The sequence below is a fragment of the Hoplias malabaricus genome, chromosome 8 (assembly GCF_029633855.1).
Source record: "Hoplias malabaricus isolate fHopMal1 chromosome 8, fHopMal1.hap1, whole genome shotgun sequence".
NCBI lineage: Eukaryota > Metazoa > Chordata > Actinopteri > Characiformes > Erythrinidae > Hoplias > Hoplias malabaricus.
Window position 1 is genome coordinate 37,803,921 of NC_089807.1, and position 16,056 is coordinate 37,819,976.

The window sequence follows — 16,056 nt, forward strand, 5'->3', positions numbered from 1 at the left end:
GTGGTGGGTCATGTTAACATTGAAACATATGAAACGTTTACATGACATTATTTCATAACTGGTTGTATTTAGTAATCAACACATTGGGAATTCCACCCTAACTGTGCAGTGATGTCCATTCTACCTATATGAAATGTACACTAATTAAACTAATTTAACAAAAATGGTTGTTTTACAGGAGAAGGATAAACATTATTTTTTATCTTTGAATGGAAATTAATAGAAATGAAACTTTATTTTATATGTTCACTGCTGCAATTTCAGATTTAAATATGTTAGTTTATTGTTTTTCTGAGAAATAAAAAATACAACAACAGAACAAGACTGATTTTGCTGCTTAGTCTCATCTATAGACTGAAAACTAGAACCAATATCTTTTTATTTTATTATTTATTTATTTATTTATTTATTTATTTATTTATATTAAGAATTGAGAAAAGTCTGCTTTTCCATAATATGGGTTCTTTATGCTCTGCTTTGTTCTGTCAAACATGTTCTTGTCTCACCTCAGGTATATAATAATCAAACATTGCACTGTTTCTTATATTCTTCTTTCTGCCAGGAAAAAAGAGGTTAACAAAATATTTGGTGTTATGGTTATATATGAGAGAGAGAGAGAGAGAGAGAGAGAGAGGGTGAGAGAGAGAGAGAAGAAAAAATGAGAAAAAGATAATGTTCTTGCACCTGTCTGATTTGCGGCTAGAGACTCCTAGACCATTTGGACCTCTCTTGTGATATCCTTGATCTTCATCTCCCTGCACAGTAGACAAGACACAGAGAATTTTCAAACAATATCTAGATACATCAAAAATAAGCATGCCAACAGATATACATTAGAGTACAGTGCTGTTTGTAAACTTAATGTCTAGATAAATTAAGGCATACTTCAGAGATTTTCACCTGACCTCAGTCTACTGTATCTATAGAGTGAAGCCAAAAACCATTAACAACATAAACATATTGTTAAAATCAGATCACAGTCAAACCAGGGAGGCAGTGTCTCAGCTGTTATATTACAATAAAAATAAATATAAAAGTATTTTTTTTCTGATCTGCTATAAATGTCCTTTGTATAAACGTCCAATGTATATTTCCATGTGTTTAAGTAAATATCTGAACTTTATCGGCAACAAGGGCTGTCTCTGACACAGATATGAGTCCGATCCGTTTTTAACCAAAACTTTTATGGGTTCTGGTAACAATAATTTAACATGGGATATTAATGAAAATCAGGTTTAGACCCAATAAACAGACCGTACCAGATAGCAAAAATACCAGTCTAATCGAATAAAGTTATTGCTAATTTAATCTTACAGGGGTTCATGTACGTAAACCTGGCTCTGTTTGTCCAGTGCCTCACCTCACTGCACCTCACTGATAATATTGGATTTTTGAGATAATATTGTCATTTTGAGACAATATAAAAGGTAGTTTTGTAGCAATAATATGAATCCTAGTATTTGAAACAACCGGATGACTTGAATCACAGTTAAGGTAAAGGGAAAGCAATGGCATTGAATGCAACAGCAGCAACTGTCCAGGTGATTCTGTTAAGAGTACTTTTACAGTGAAGAGGTTTCTAACATTTTCTAAACCACAGTTATTGGCCATGGTATTTGAAAACACACCAAAGATACTCTGGTTGAAAAACACAGTATTCCTTCAGTTGTGACTAACAAATGTAGTGGCTGTGATTTTCAATCATTTTTGGACATTTAAAAATGCAGGCTCCACACAAATATTAAACTATGTAGAAAGTGTATACGAGTCCAATTCGTGTATGTGATCATCACTCTCAGATCAAAAGCTCTAAAGTGGTAACTTTACAAGAATAAGTAAACACCTTCTGCAGCTTGAATTTCCAATGAAAATTAATGTAACAAAATTTTCCAAATAACTTTAGAGAATTTCTTATTAATCCACTTTTTATTATGCTTTTGATCAAACAAGGTTTTTGATATAACAGGGAGTAAAGCATAAAAAGAGTAGTAAGAGTTGTGCAGCTGGTGGCATATCGACATCAACTCAGATTTTCATACAGTCAATATATCTAGAAATAAATGGACGTTTTAGTATATATGTCATTTTTACCTCATGAGGCATGATGTTAATATCATTGCTCCTTTTCATCTCATTCCGTCTGTCCTGGGCAGAGTCCTGTTAATATTGAAGCTTATATTCACAAGAAATTTTAACCACCTGAATATTTTAGTGAACAATATCAGGCCAGTCCTAACTGTCAGAGTGAGCAGTGCAGTTTTGTCAGTTCTGCAACCAGACATTTATGCTAATCTTAAAGGCTAAGCACCAGGGATATGAAAGTGTCAAAAAAATACATACAGTGGAATTTGAGTTCCTAACTTGTGTTTATTGATAGTCAGAAAACATGTTTTTTCTTACTAGTTCAAGGAATAAGATTTAAAAGACCCCCCAACGGTGTTCGGAAACTCTAATAGGCGTCTTGCCTGTGACGTAGATGGTGGACAACAACTCTAGAAGTTGCACTTAATTTAATGGAAAATGATGAAAAGGTGTGTTGTTTTTGGCTGCAATCATTCAATGTACAGTGGGACATGAACAAATGGCCCAAAGATCCCAAAATATCCAGAAAATGGACTAAATTTGTCCACTTTAAACGGGCACTTTGAAAAGGACCATCCGCTCACTCCGTTATCTGTAGCTCATTTCACTGGCGCTTTTCCAACAATATGGGCATGTAAGGACACCAACGAAAGGTGTTCAAGAGCCTCTGTAACATGGAGGTAAACAGGGTAAGGACACTTACTTCGCCTGTTTTAGTTGGTGTTAGTTAACGTTAGCTTGACTTGCTAAACTTAGTGGCTCAGCTTATACTAGGCTACGTAGTAGCATTACTGGGGTCAATCTATCCGCACTTTGGAAACTGACGGTGTAGCCATTCGCGCTTCAAATCCGAATGCACGTATAGGCGCATCATTACGGTCATTGCGGCGAACACCACATCCGCTTTGGGACAGATTGAGAATCTGCAACCCACGTTTCAGCAGCAATGTCTCTGTTACTACATAAATAAATGCACGCAATGCTAAAATGGACTAAAATTAACAAGCCATTATGAATATATTTCGTTTTAAACTACTTTAAAGAGGCAAAACACGCACTGATTATTTCATATATTTACGTATTTTTTACTTTTCTGTTGGCTTTGAATGGTAATCCTGGTGGACATGTAGAAATACAGTTTACATTCCACTGTCATTAAACAGAGGGATCTCCTGGCTATTAACTGTTTGATTTTGGTAAGTTTTCACTGTATACTTTTCTCATAAAATCATATTAAATACATACGTATATGGATTTCTCAAAACTATACCCATAATGCTTAAACCATTCTACTCTTATTAAACAGAGGGACCTCTTGGCTATCAACTGTATGATTTTGACAGAATTTCACTGTATATTCTTCACATAGATAAGAAAGATATTTTCTGAAGCCCATGGGAAAGGACCTTGTGCATTTTCATAACATATGGCAAATACATTTGAGTTACAGTTGTATTTCTGTGATGCTTGGAAGGCAGACTGCACAGCTGTTTTTAAGCTGTTTTTAGGTTGGAAACTAACCCTAGCTGTCTATGTTTTTGAACATAGCCTGCATAGCCTACATGACAACCAATCAAATGAGAGCATCCGTCCACTACAGCAGCCCAGAGCCCAGCATGCCATGCTTATGTAACTGCAGGGAAGAGACCACTGATGCAACAGCAGAATATATAGTGCCTTGTGAAAGTATTCGGCCCCCTTGAACTTTCAACCTTTTGCCACAGACTTCAAACGTAAAGATATAAAATTTTAATTTTTTGTGAAGAATCAACAACAAGTGGGACACTTTTTTAACAAACTTTTTTAACAAATAAAAAACTGAAAAGTGGGGCGTGCAATATTATTAACGCAAGGGGAACTTAAAAAACTTTTCAGTTTTTTATTTGTTAAAAAATTTCGACACATCCAATAAATTTCATTCCACTTCACGATCGTGTCCCACTTGTTGTTGATTCTTCACAAAAAATAAAAATTTTATATCTTTATGTTTGAAGCCTGTGGCAAAAGGTTGAAAGTTCAAGGGGGCCAAATATATTCACACGGCACTATATATTCTGCTGTTGCATCAGTGGTCTCTTCCCTGCAGTTACATAAGCATGGCTTCCTGGGCTCTTCGTTGCTGTAGTGGACGGATGCTCTCATTTGATTGGTTGTCATGTAGGCTAAGTTCAAAAACATAGACAGCTAGGGTTAGTTTCCAACCTATACCCATACAGTTGATAGCCAAGAGGTCCCTCTGTTTAATGACAGTAGAATGGTTTAGGCATTATGGGTAGTTTTTGAGAAATCCATATTGGTAGGTATTCAGTATGATTTTATGAGAAAAGTATACAGTGACATTTTGCCAAAATCATACAATTAATAGCCAAGAGGTCCCTCTGTTTAATGACAGTGGAATGGTTTAGGCATTATGGGTAGTTTTTGTGAAATCCATATCAGTAGGTATTCAGTATAAATTCATGAGAAAATTATACAGTGAGGTCCCTCTGTTTAATGACAGTAAAATGTAATCTGTATTTCTACATGTCCACCAGGATTACCATTCAAAGCCAAACAAGTGTTTATAGAAAAGTAAAAAATACGTAAATATATGAAATAATCAATGCGTGTTTTGCCTCTTTAAAGTTATTTAAAACGAAATATATTCATAATGGCTTGTTCATTTTAGTCCATTTTAGCATTGCGTGCATTTATTGATGTAGTGACAGAGACATCACTGCTCAAACGTGGGTTTCAGATTCTCAATCTGTCCCAAAGCGGATGTGGTGGTCTCCGCAATGAAAAACCGTAATGACGCGCTTATAAGTGCATTCGGATTTGAAGCGCGAATGGCTTCACCGTCAGTTTCTAAAGTGCGGATAGCTTGACCCCAGTGTTGCACTATGGAGGTTTATAGTGTCGGATGAATTCGAGTTCGACTTCGGTCACATTTACAAGAATAACGGTACCTCTAAATTTGAGTTTAGCTTATTGCTAGGCTATTGTCATGAATAATGTTGGTTGTTCATTCATGCGTCTTAACACAATGTGAACAGAAATACAATACACAGTTTCTCCCTCAAGTAGCATCATTAATGTACAAACTTTCATCATTTATATACTAAAGTTTATAAATTTATAAACTAAAGTTTCATTGGTACTGGAAAAATGTAATCGCCGCCTGTTTGGTTGCTGTTTGCTGTGCTCATCTCTGGAATTGGTGGTGCCTGTTTAGAAGAAATTAAGATATAATTAAAGACAAGTATAACAGAAATACAAGAGTAAGAACTCCTACAGTCTCATGTGAATAGTGTTGATCATCATCGGCTTTAGAGTTCAAATAATCACAGTAAACTTAGGAAAACTTAATTACTTAACTAAAACTAAATGAAAATTGATTTCCTTAAGTTGTTAGATATATTATTCAAATGAGGCAGTATGTATTAATCAATTTGATTCAATCATTCTGGACTTACTGGCCGTCTGGTTGCCACAGCTGATTTTTTTCTAGTTTCTGTCCTGTAACTCTGTTGTTCCCCTTGCCTTAGATAGAAGGGAAAAAAAACAGTGAGGGTATGGAATCAACATCTCAGAATTAAAATTAAAATTGAATACAAATTTCCTATAGTTCAATTTGAATTTCCATTTTAGGCAGCACAGTGGCACAACAGGTCTGTCACACACAGTTCCAGGGTTCTGGGGTTGTTAGTTCAGACCCTTCCCCAGGCTGCTGTCTGTGAGGAGTTTGATGTGTTCTTACTGTGTACGCGTTGGTTTGCTGTGGTTTCTTTGTTCCTCCCACAGCCCAAAAACCCTTGTTTCTAGGTTGATTTGCTGTTCGAAAGTGTTTGTTGATGTGAGTGATTGCATGAATGTGGGGTTGGATTGGCACCCTGTTCAGGGTGCGTTCCTGCCTTGTGCCCAGTCATTCTGTCTTGGTTCTGGACACACCACAACCATGGACAGGATGAAGTGGTTAAAGAAAATATATGAAAAATTTAATGAATGATTTAAGGAGTTCAGAAATTTAAATTCAACAAGTCAGTTTCTCCTTGAAATAATTAAACTACAAACGGATATTTCCTTTACACTAAGGATTCAGAAGTTTTCCATATTCTGTTTCTACATTGCATGTTTACTCACTCTGTCATTTTGTACAGTGGGTTCATCATAATACAATCGTTTTTCTTTCTGTAGTGGAAAAAAAATATGTGAATACAAACAATGATGTGCTAGAATGTGACTCCTGGATCCTTACGTTATGATATATGTGAAAAGGTATCTATAAATGACTTTCACAAACAGTTTTTGCTGTTATTCGTGTTGTCTCAAATAAGCCATAAAATCATACATGCACAATGCTGCAGAGTGCAGAGGAGTCATCTGAAAATGCTTACCATGGATGATTTACTTTTAAATCAGATTCTCTTATCCAGAACAACATACTCTGACATGTTACAGGGGCAGGCCAATGTGACATTAGGAGTGTTGTGCAAAGATCCTTACTAGTATAGCTTATCAGACCTGCAGTTTGGAGAACAGTGGTGAAATCCAATACATATACCAACTACAAGAAGCAGGCGAGAAATAGATTTCTGTGGTGTCTGTGTAGTTTTTGTGAAGATGTATGCTCTTTAGACAGTGGCTTTTTTTGTTTCATGTAAGTACTTTTGCATCAGTATCTTTAAGAGAGATCTGATATAGATTGCTTGAGGTCTGGTTTCCTCTAGCCTTCCTGTGTCATGGGCCACAGTACACCACCCCTCTGTCACCAACCCCCTGTTAAATTACAACATAGAATCAGAAAGAGAACATACTTCTGAAGATTTCTGTATCTCCAAACCAGCACAATAAGAGCCAGAAAGAACAGGATGACTGCACCAAAGACAGAGATTATGATGTACAGGACTGGAACACCTACAAATAAGAGATAACATTAAACAATCAGTGTTTGACTATGACTTTCTCAGTCTGTCTGTTCTAATGGGTTCTAATTCAAGTAATCTGGAGCCTTAGATAAACTCTTTGTTACACAACTCATATTTGATTCAGTAAACTTCAGTAAGATCAAAGTAGTAGATTCATGCGCACACCTTAATGAGCACATACATTCTAATCTTTGCATCTGAAATAGAACTGATATATTAAATGAAACTGAATGAATAAGAAGAGTAGATTTCAGTGAATTTCATCTCTCAAACGTTTCACATTTATTTATAGTTATTCCTTCATTTGTGCCCTGCCAGTGTTCTCTGGCCTTAAAGGTGCATTAGTATTTATTTAATTTTATTTTAGATTCTAAATAATTACAATTAACCACAAAATATGAGGAAATTTATTTAAAATATTATTTATTTAAGTATGCTTCTGATTTTGCATTTAGACAGTACATTCCAACCCTTTTTTCCATTTATATTAGACAAATTTACAAAGATATTTAGTAAAAGCAGTGCCTGTCCCATCCTGTTTTTCACACTTTTACTTATGTGGGAGCGTGTTTTTTAAAAAAATCACATTTAAATTTATGATATCTCCATTTCTACTTTGTTCATCCACATAAAACAAACATGAACACACAACATAAGGCCTGTACTTTTGAATGTAATTGACAGCAATGCTCAGTGTGACTTTGTTTTCACACGTTTTGCCTGTAACCAGTCACAAAATTTAATCACGCCGGAGTAATCAGCGATTACTGCGGGTTAACAGACTCTCCTAAATGCCATCTTCATGTCTTCATCTTAGAAAACATGGCAGATTCCAGTAAACACCCTGCGCAAGCAGAGGATATCACTGTGGGTAAAAGCTGTGCTGCCAAGTTGGACAGAATCTTACATTTGAAGGGGATTGAAACTAGACACAAGCATGTAAACACCATCGTTAAATCGTTAAACTGTCTGAATGACTGTCTTTACATAATAAATCTGTATCCATTACAAAACTACTGTAGGTAAAGTAATATCTTGGATGAAACAACTTCACAGAATGAAGCTGAATTTATGAATGTACTAAAGATAGAACATAAAATACTGCGCAGAGTGTACATTTGTGTTTGGTCTGAACTTGATTGCACCATGAAGACAGGACTAATGCACATTTTGCAGATTATCATGGTGTTCACAGTAAGTAGTATAGTAGTAGTACACTATAGCTAGGTATGGTGTGTTTGTTTTCATGAACAAAATTTGAAGATGGTCCCAAAATGGGAAACGTCTGCTCTGGTTTTATTGTATCTACATCTCCATAAAGGTATTTTAAATCTAGCCTAATGCACCTTTAAGATGTGACTGGTAAGTTCAATCCACATAAAACATACACATTAGTTACACAGTAGTCACAAATATTTCATAGTAGCTAAAAAACAGCTATGTAAATGGCCTAAAAATTCTCTGTTCTCTACATTATATTATAATGGGAGAAGATTACTGTACCCAGACTGAAGCTCCTGGTAGCACTTCCATACTGATTCCTGGCATGACATTGCACTGCTCCACCTCTCCAGTCCACATCACTTAAATTCAAAGTAACGTTCACTTCATGGCCATCAGTGTAAGTACTGACACTTCTAGTTTCATTTGGTAAAATCCATTGTATAGTGGTGGGAGGACTGTATTCAACCACACAATAGCAGAGATAATTGACACAAGAAGATTGTTTTATCTCTGGTGGATCTGAATGAAATAAAAACAGGATACTGCTGAACTGAATTAAAATAGATAAATGCCTGTTTTTAGTAAGAAGTTTTAGGCGGTTAACAGTGGCCAGTTAAAATGAAAAATTTTATACAGCAGCATTCAGTAAAAGCAAAACTAGTTTATCACAGATTTTTTAAACTGTTTTAACTGTAACTTATAGAATCTGATAAAAGATTAGCTTTAACTGTCACAAACATTCACTCTTTGCTGGAAGTATACTTTAATACAGCTACTCACAGCCCAGCTTAAGTAAAAGGGTTTCATTTATTTCCATTCTGTTGTACTTCACAGAACAGTTAATCTTGGTGCCCAGGTCACTTTTATTGGACTGGAAGGTCAAATTTGAGGTCAATGTCCATTGACTTCCATCATCCTTCGGAGTTGTCTCGGTATTTCCTCTCTGCTCATGACTCCATCTTATCTTGGGTGGGCTTGATTCACAGCTGTAGTTGACTGAACATGTTACTGTGGCAGGAAGTCCGACTTTCACCTCGTCCATTGTGATGACGGGTTGTATGCCTAAGGTAAAGACTAGGGGTTAGTGTTTCTTGGTGTTTATGGCCACGGAGGTTTAGGTTCGATCCATGTGTCAACCCAGTTTGTGTTGTAAAAACATGTCATTGAGGTAATAGCCTACTTTCAGAAATGAGCAAACACAAAGGGCAAGTAGAGGCTGGAAAATACGTTGAAAATGTATTCACCTTCAGAATCATGATACTGTTTAAACTCTCAAATGATCAGATGTACAATTTTGAGATCAACTGGGGACTCTGCTGCGATGCAGCCACAATATGAGTATGCAATTGGAGTCTTAAACAAACTCTATTTTCTTAACTAGAGTGAAATAATGCTCCTGCTGAGTGTTTTGGAGGACATTTTCTGTTATTATCTTTTCACTGAAATGTAATTTTCGACTGGAACAGCAGTGAATAAAACTAATACATATTCAGGTTCTGTATTAAAATTTAAACGGTTCTTCAGAGTGATGGAGCACCATTCAGTACATAGTGGCATCAGTACTTGACCTCACTAATGGTCTTGTTTTTGAGTACAGTGGACTCCAGTTTTCCACAATATAATGTAAAGCTTAAGTAGAAAAGTTAAGGCTGTTACTACAGTCAGGAGGCAACAAACCACCTAATAATACTTTTGGTTTTATGGAATCTTTTGGCCATTCATTGTATTGACCATTATTGAAGTCCACCTTGTTGTTTTAAGATTTAAATAATAGAAGGCATCAAAAATCAACAGCAAAGATGAGATTTTCTGAGAAGACAAAGTGTTTTGAGTCCTATTCTTCGGTTCACAGGTGAGTGAAAGGTTTTGTAGTTAAAGTGTTGTGAGATTGAATGTGAAATTTAAAGCCAACTCACCGACTACAGTTAGAGTCACTGGATGTTGTAGGTAGCTGTAGTGACATATATCCCTGTTTTTACCCCTGTATCCTTCCACCCTGAAAACATAGCTTCCATTATCTTGCTCAGTGAGGTTGTTGATCTTGAGTGTGCAACTCTTATTCGCTACATTCCCCAGCAGCTCTGTCCGATCCTTGAAAGCCGGAATTATTAGTGATGGATTAGTGTTAAATATTTTATCACCATCTTTTTCCCAGGATCCCTTTTCAGGATGGCTCTTTTCATTTGAGCATTTTTTGTACTCAAATGTACATGGAATGACCACACAGGAGCCCAAATGTCCTGCAAGCGTGGGGGGTGCTTTCAGGTTCCAGTTTTTTTCCGCACAGAAAGAGAGAGAGCTAAAGAGTACTGGTGGACAGAAAAGAGAAGTGTATGTTAATGTTGAGGTAATGGGCTCTAAATCACTATAGCATATAGTGTCAAATTCTGATTATCACTCTCAGGGCTGATTCCTGCACAGAATGATAAATAGACATTTCACTTTTGATCTGTATTCTTCACTACTAAATTTAAAAAGAAAACTAGCTTTCAGGAAAAAGCTAATTGCATTTTAAGACCTTACCTAGGCTGATGATGCAGAGTTGTCTCAAAGCCATATTTCACTGTTGTGCCAGAGAGGTCCAGTGAATGCTCTAGATCTTATCATTAGAATCTGACACGTCGTTTGTATGTTGTGGGCGAGGTTTAGGTAAACGTCATTCACTCAGGGCTTTGAGGAAACTTTGACTGCTTTCTTCACTTCACGTTCAGTCTTTGAATGTGTATTTATGTGGGGGAAAAAAAGAAAGAGCAAGCATGTGCAAAGGTCATTTAAATGTTCAGCAACTGTGCATTTACACCACTCTAATTTCAAGGGCACTTGACACAAATGCACTGTTATGTGCATTGCATAAATCCAAGATGGAATAACTGTCTGTAATGTGTTAATTCATTTAAAGCTTTATTTAACAGACAAAAGCACATAGAACTGGTTTTCAGTGATTTCAATTGTGATATTCATCTCTGGAGCACATTCTAAAAATTATGGACAAAGGCATGTTTACCATTTGGCCACTTAACATTTTATTTTATTAATATTTTTTATGATTTATTAATAGACTATAATAATTCTTGCCATTTTTTCACAGTGGATTTTTGCCCAGTGTTGTTGAATACAAGATATGAACTGCTCACAGTCTGTGGTCACTGTTGTCTACCTCCAATCTTCATGATGTGCCATACATATTCAATGGGAGACAGATCTGGGTCATGAGCATGTCAGTCAAAGACATGCACTCCATCTATGAAGCCACACAACCAAAGTAAAGTAGTGGGGACAGAGTTTGTGTCACGTCCTCGTCTTGTCGTGTCTGTTTTTCCGGCCATGTGCTCGATCTCAGCACATGGCTTTGTTTTGTTGTTGTTCTGGTCCCGTCTTAGTTCCGCCTCCTCGTTTGTCTCATTTGTTACCCTGCCCCCTTGTTATCTGTGTCAGGTGCGTCTCGTCTATGTTTGGTATTTAAGCCCTCTTGTCTCACTTCCTCTGGTCGAACATTTCTCTTTTCACCTCTGTTTTGTCGTGTTCTCAGTCGTGTTGTTTCTCCTTTCTCATATCGGTCGTGTTATCTAGTCTGTCTGTCTGTCTCTACAGTTTCTTCTTGGTCGTTATCTATCATCATTTCGTTGCCCAATCTAGTCTGTCCTTGTTATAGTTTTGTTTCAGTTCTCAGTCGTTGTGTTGCCTCATCTGTTCCCTGCTTCGTGTTTTCCCTCAAGTCTGTTAGTGTTTGTTTCGTTATTTTTCCTTTAATAAAAGAACTGTGTTTTAGCGAGTGCGTCCGCCCTCAGTCAGTCCGCCCTCTCGATCCTGACAGTTTGTTTAAGATTAGGGAAGTCAACAAAATCACATCTTAAATGTGATGTAACCATGCTTTTTCTTGACAGGAAATGCCTTGTCCTTCGTGAGCAAGATTGGGTCTAGATTTGCCAATAGCATTTGTGTAAGTAAATAATCAAGCAGTTTATCACATTTTTTTTTCATATTATGAGTATATGCTTCTGTTAATTCTGTGAAATGAGGGGAATTCTGGATTTAAAAAGTTGGCAGAGGGTGCAACAATGTTTTTTAGGGCCATGGCATTGAGGGGAAAAAAAAAAAAAAAAACAAGATCCCGAGAATAAAGTCAGAATTCTGAGAATAAAGTCGGAATAATTCAGAGAATAATGTCAGAATAATCCAGAGAAAAATCTTGGAATAATTCTAAGTAAAAAATGTCCATATAATTCTGAGAATAAAGTCAGAATATTTAGAGAAACACTGTTTTGGGTTATTATTTAATATAATATGTAGACAGACAGACTCACAGTCTGTGCGCCGTAAAGTGAGTTGTGAAAGAAGCACTCAGTGAAGTGAACAGAATTATTTATTAAATGCATCCACATGACATGACGACTAAACCTGTCAGTGCAGCCCCTGACTGCGATGCATACGACTTTAGTTTATTATCCGAGTCGTATCGCGATGGAGCGTTGTGGTCACCCTGGAGTTCCACATGCTCTGGATCGATCATTTTCATGATTATTAATTGTATCCTGTGAAACTGCATGATCTCTTGTGAATAAAGGGGTTCTTGCAGCAATTCAGAGTTTAAATACTAATCACAATCTGGTCTTGATGTGGAAGAGAACTGAGTATTTATTCCTGAAATCCTGAAATAGTATGACTTCAGCAACACACCACATTCCTCAATTATGCTGTGGTTGTGTCTGCCCCATTAAATTACATGTGCAGTGAATTATTCCGAGTTTATTCTCAGAGAGTAATAGATTATTCTCAGTAATCTAGTATCAGGCTGTGTATCAATAGAAAATCACTAAATGGAGAGATAACTGTTAAAATGTAATAGTCCAAATAACACCCTAGTACTTTCATGTCTATTTATGTCTATTTTGGTTTGAACTAATGTATTGATTGTGTTCATCTAAAATTCAGTTTGAAGTGGATCATTATTAAAATAATTTAGTTTTACAGGGTGGGCCATTTATATGGATACACCTTAATAAAATGGGAATGGTTGGTGATATTAACTTCCTGTTTGTGGCACATTAGTATATGGGAGGGGGAAAACTTTTCAAGATGGGTGGTGACCATGGTGGCCATTTTGAAGTTGGCCATTTTGGATCCAACTTTTGTTTTTTACAATGGGAAGAGGGTCATGTGACACATCAAACTTAAGAAAAACAATGGTGTGTTTGGTTTTAACGTAAATTTATTCTTTCATGAGTTATTTACAAGTTTCTGACCACTTATAAAATGTGTTCAAAGTGCTGCCCTTTGTGTTGGATTGTCAATGTAACCCTCTTCTCCCACTCTTCACACACTGATAGCAACAACGCAGGAGAAATGCTACCACAGGCTTCCAGTATCCAAAGTTTCAGGTGCTGCACGTCTCGTATCTTCACAGCATAGACAATTGCCTTCAGGTGACCCCAAAGATAAAAGTCTAAGTGGGTCAGATCGGGAGACCATTCAACTGGCCCCTGATGACCAATCCACTTTCCAGGAAACTGTTAATCTAGGAATGCTCGGACCTGGCACCCATAATGTGGTGGTGCACCATCTTTCTGGAAAAACTCAGAGAACGCGCCAGCTTCAGTGCATAAAGAGGAAAACACTTCATCATGTAGCAATTTTGCATATCCAGTGGCCCTGAGGTTTCCATTAATGAAGAATGACCCCACTATCTTTGTACCCTATATACCATACCATCAATTCTTTTGTTCCAACAGTCTTGGAGGGATCTATACAATGTGGGATAGTGTCAGACCAATAGCGGTGGTTTTGATGTTAACTTCACCATTCACATTAAAGGTTTGCCTCATCACTGAAAAAATCTTCTGTGTAAACTGAGGATCCTGTTCCAATTATCGTTTTGCCCATTCTGCAAATTCAGTGTGCCGATCTGGGTCATCCTCGTTGAGATGCTGCAGCAGCTGGAGTTTGAAAGGGTGCCATTTGTGAGTAGCCAATATAGGGATATTCGACTGACGCCACTCTCCAGTGACATGCTGCGAGTGCTACGCTGTGGGCTCTTGTTGAATGAAGCTAGGACAGCCACTGATGTTTCTTCATTAGTGACAGTTTTCATGCGTCCACATTTTAGCAAATCCAACACTGAACCAGTTTCACGAAACTTGGCAAGCAGTTTGCTAACTGTAGCATGGGAGATGGGTGGTCTCGTAGGGTGTCTTGCACTGAAATCTGCTGCAATGACCCGGTTACTGCATTCGCCAGACATCAACACAATTTCTACCCGCTCCTCATGTGTTAACCTCTGCGACATGTCAATGGCTGTAAACAAAGAGAAGTAAAGGAAGCAAGGAGAGGTGCATCTAAATGTTGCAATCTTTCATCTGTTTGGTCCACAAACATGCCCCAGCCATGGCTGGAAGTTCAAGAGGACACTATTGGTCTTGCTCTTTCTTGGTGGGTGGGAAAATCCACCCATTCCCCCAGTAAATCAACAACATGCTTCATCAATGCAGGTTGTGATGTGACTCAGGTGGCCACCGTAGATCAGGACAAATAGGCTTCTCCTCCAACTGGATGGAGCAGTCCAGTGCCATATTATTATGTAAGCTTCCAGCTTTAGTGTGGTGTGATTAGGGGAGTGTTTGCTAGCTACCAAGTGGTATTGTCAATGATAAAATCTAGGTAAAAATATAAAACCAAATTATTAAACTGTGGAAAACAAATATAGGGTATGATAAATCAAAGAGATAAACTAAAAATTGTGCAGCGTTCAGATTGATTTTCCCAGTTGACTTTAAACGAACTGAGGTTGATTTTTTAATCACCAGATTCACATGACCAACATTTACTGCCATATCCTAAATTCATGTAACACAATTAACAGCTTCGAAACTAAAATTACTTCAAAAATAATTTCCACACAATACTAATTGAGGCTGTATTTCAAGCTTTAACAACAATTGTTGTGCTGCAAAATGCTGTCAGCATGCTTATTTAAATTCAGAGTGTGAAAATGAAAGACATAGTGTGAAAACTGACACATCTCCCTTCTTACAGAGCTCACATATCACTCACACAATCTTACTACTGTGAATCACAATAAGCTGATCGTAAATGAGAGGCAAAAGTGACAAGTGGAACAAGGTCATTTGACTCATCTCTGACATGAGCATCACAAACTTGTTCAGAAGCAAAATTCACTTATTTTACAGCTGATAGGAATTTGGTCCCACTTTTTACACTGCGAACATTTCATGATGAATAAACCAAAAATTACTTGGAATAAAATGTTAAAACTGCTCTCATTTCTTTCTAAATATCCCGCTGTTCTACACTAGTAGTCTCCATTCTTTCAGCATATTTCATTTTTCTGTGATTTTCAATGTCCCAAAATGTGTTTAGACTCTCAGCAGAGTAAACACACTTTTATCCTCCTCTTCCTTTTAAGGTGGTGTGTGGAGGGCTGTTCATTTATACACTTGTTTACTTTTAGTGACTGTGTGTCAGCTGGTAGTTCTCAGCAACTCTCTTAGTGCCAGAAGAAGCAGCTGAGTGTGACTGGCGTAATGGTGGTGGAGAAATGTGTCAACAGTCTGTCTTCATACACAGAAGCTTATATTTATTTTGATATATATATACATCATATATATATATATATATATAATTTTTAGCAACTATATTTTTCTCTGTATGTCTTTGTCATTCTTAAAACTGCAAGTGTATAGTGTATAATGGTTTGTAAGCCCACAGGAAAAACATTGAGCAAAAACTGAAAATTTGAGTGTGAGCAGAGGAAATCTGAGTGAGATTAAAGGCCAATTTATTTAGCAAAATGCCAACAAATGTTCTGTAAACAATACTCTCACATTTG

At 37.0% G+C, this 16,056-nt stretch overlaps 2 long non-coding RNA genes across 2 annotated transcripts; one reads left to right on the forward strand and one right to left on the reverse strand.

The window, feature by feature from the left end:
* Window positions 1-2,090: 2,090 nt before the first annotated feature.
* LOC136705244 (uncharacterized) lies at window positions 2,091-5,648 on the reverse strand. The gene is made up of 3 exons (XR_010804042.1): window positions 5,538-5,648; window positions 5,223-5,288; window positions 2,091-2,157 (listed from the first exon to the last, which is right to left on the reverse strand). It is a non-coding gene; the product is annotated as an uncharacterized lncRNA (long non-coding RNA).
* Window positions 5,649-11,320: 5,672 nt separating this feature from the next.
* On the forward strand, window positions 11,321-13,795 carry LOC136705187 (uncharacterized). Its single transcript, XR_010804035.1, has 3 exons — window positions 11,321-11,475; window positions 12,098-12,153; window positions 13,541-13,795. It is a non-coding gene; the product is annotated as an uncharacterized lncRNA (long non-coding RNA).
* Window positions 13,796-16,056: the final 2,261 nt, after the last annotated feature.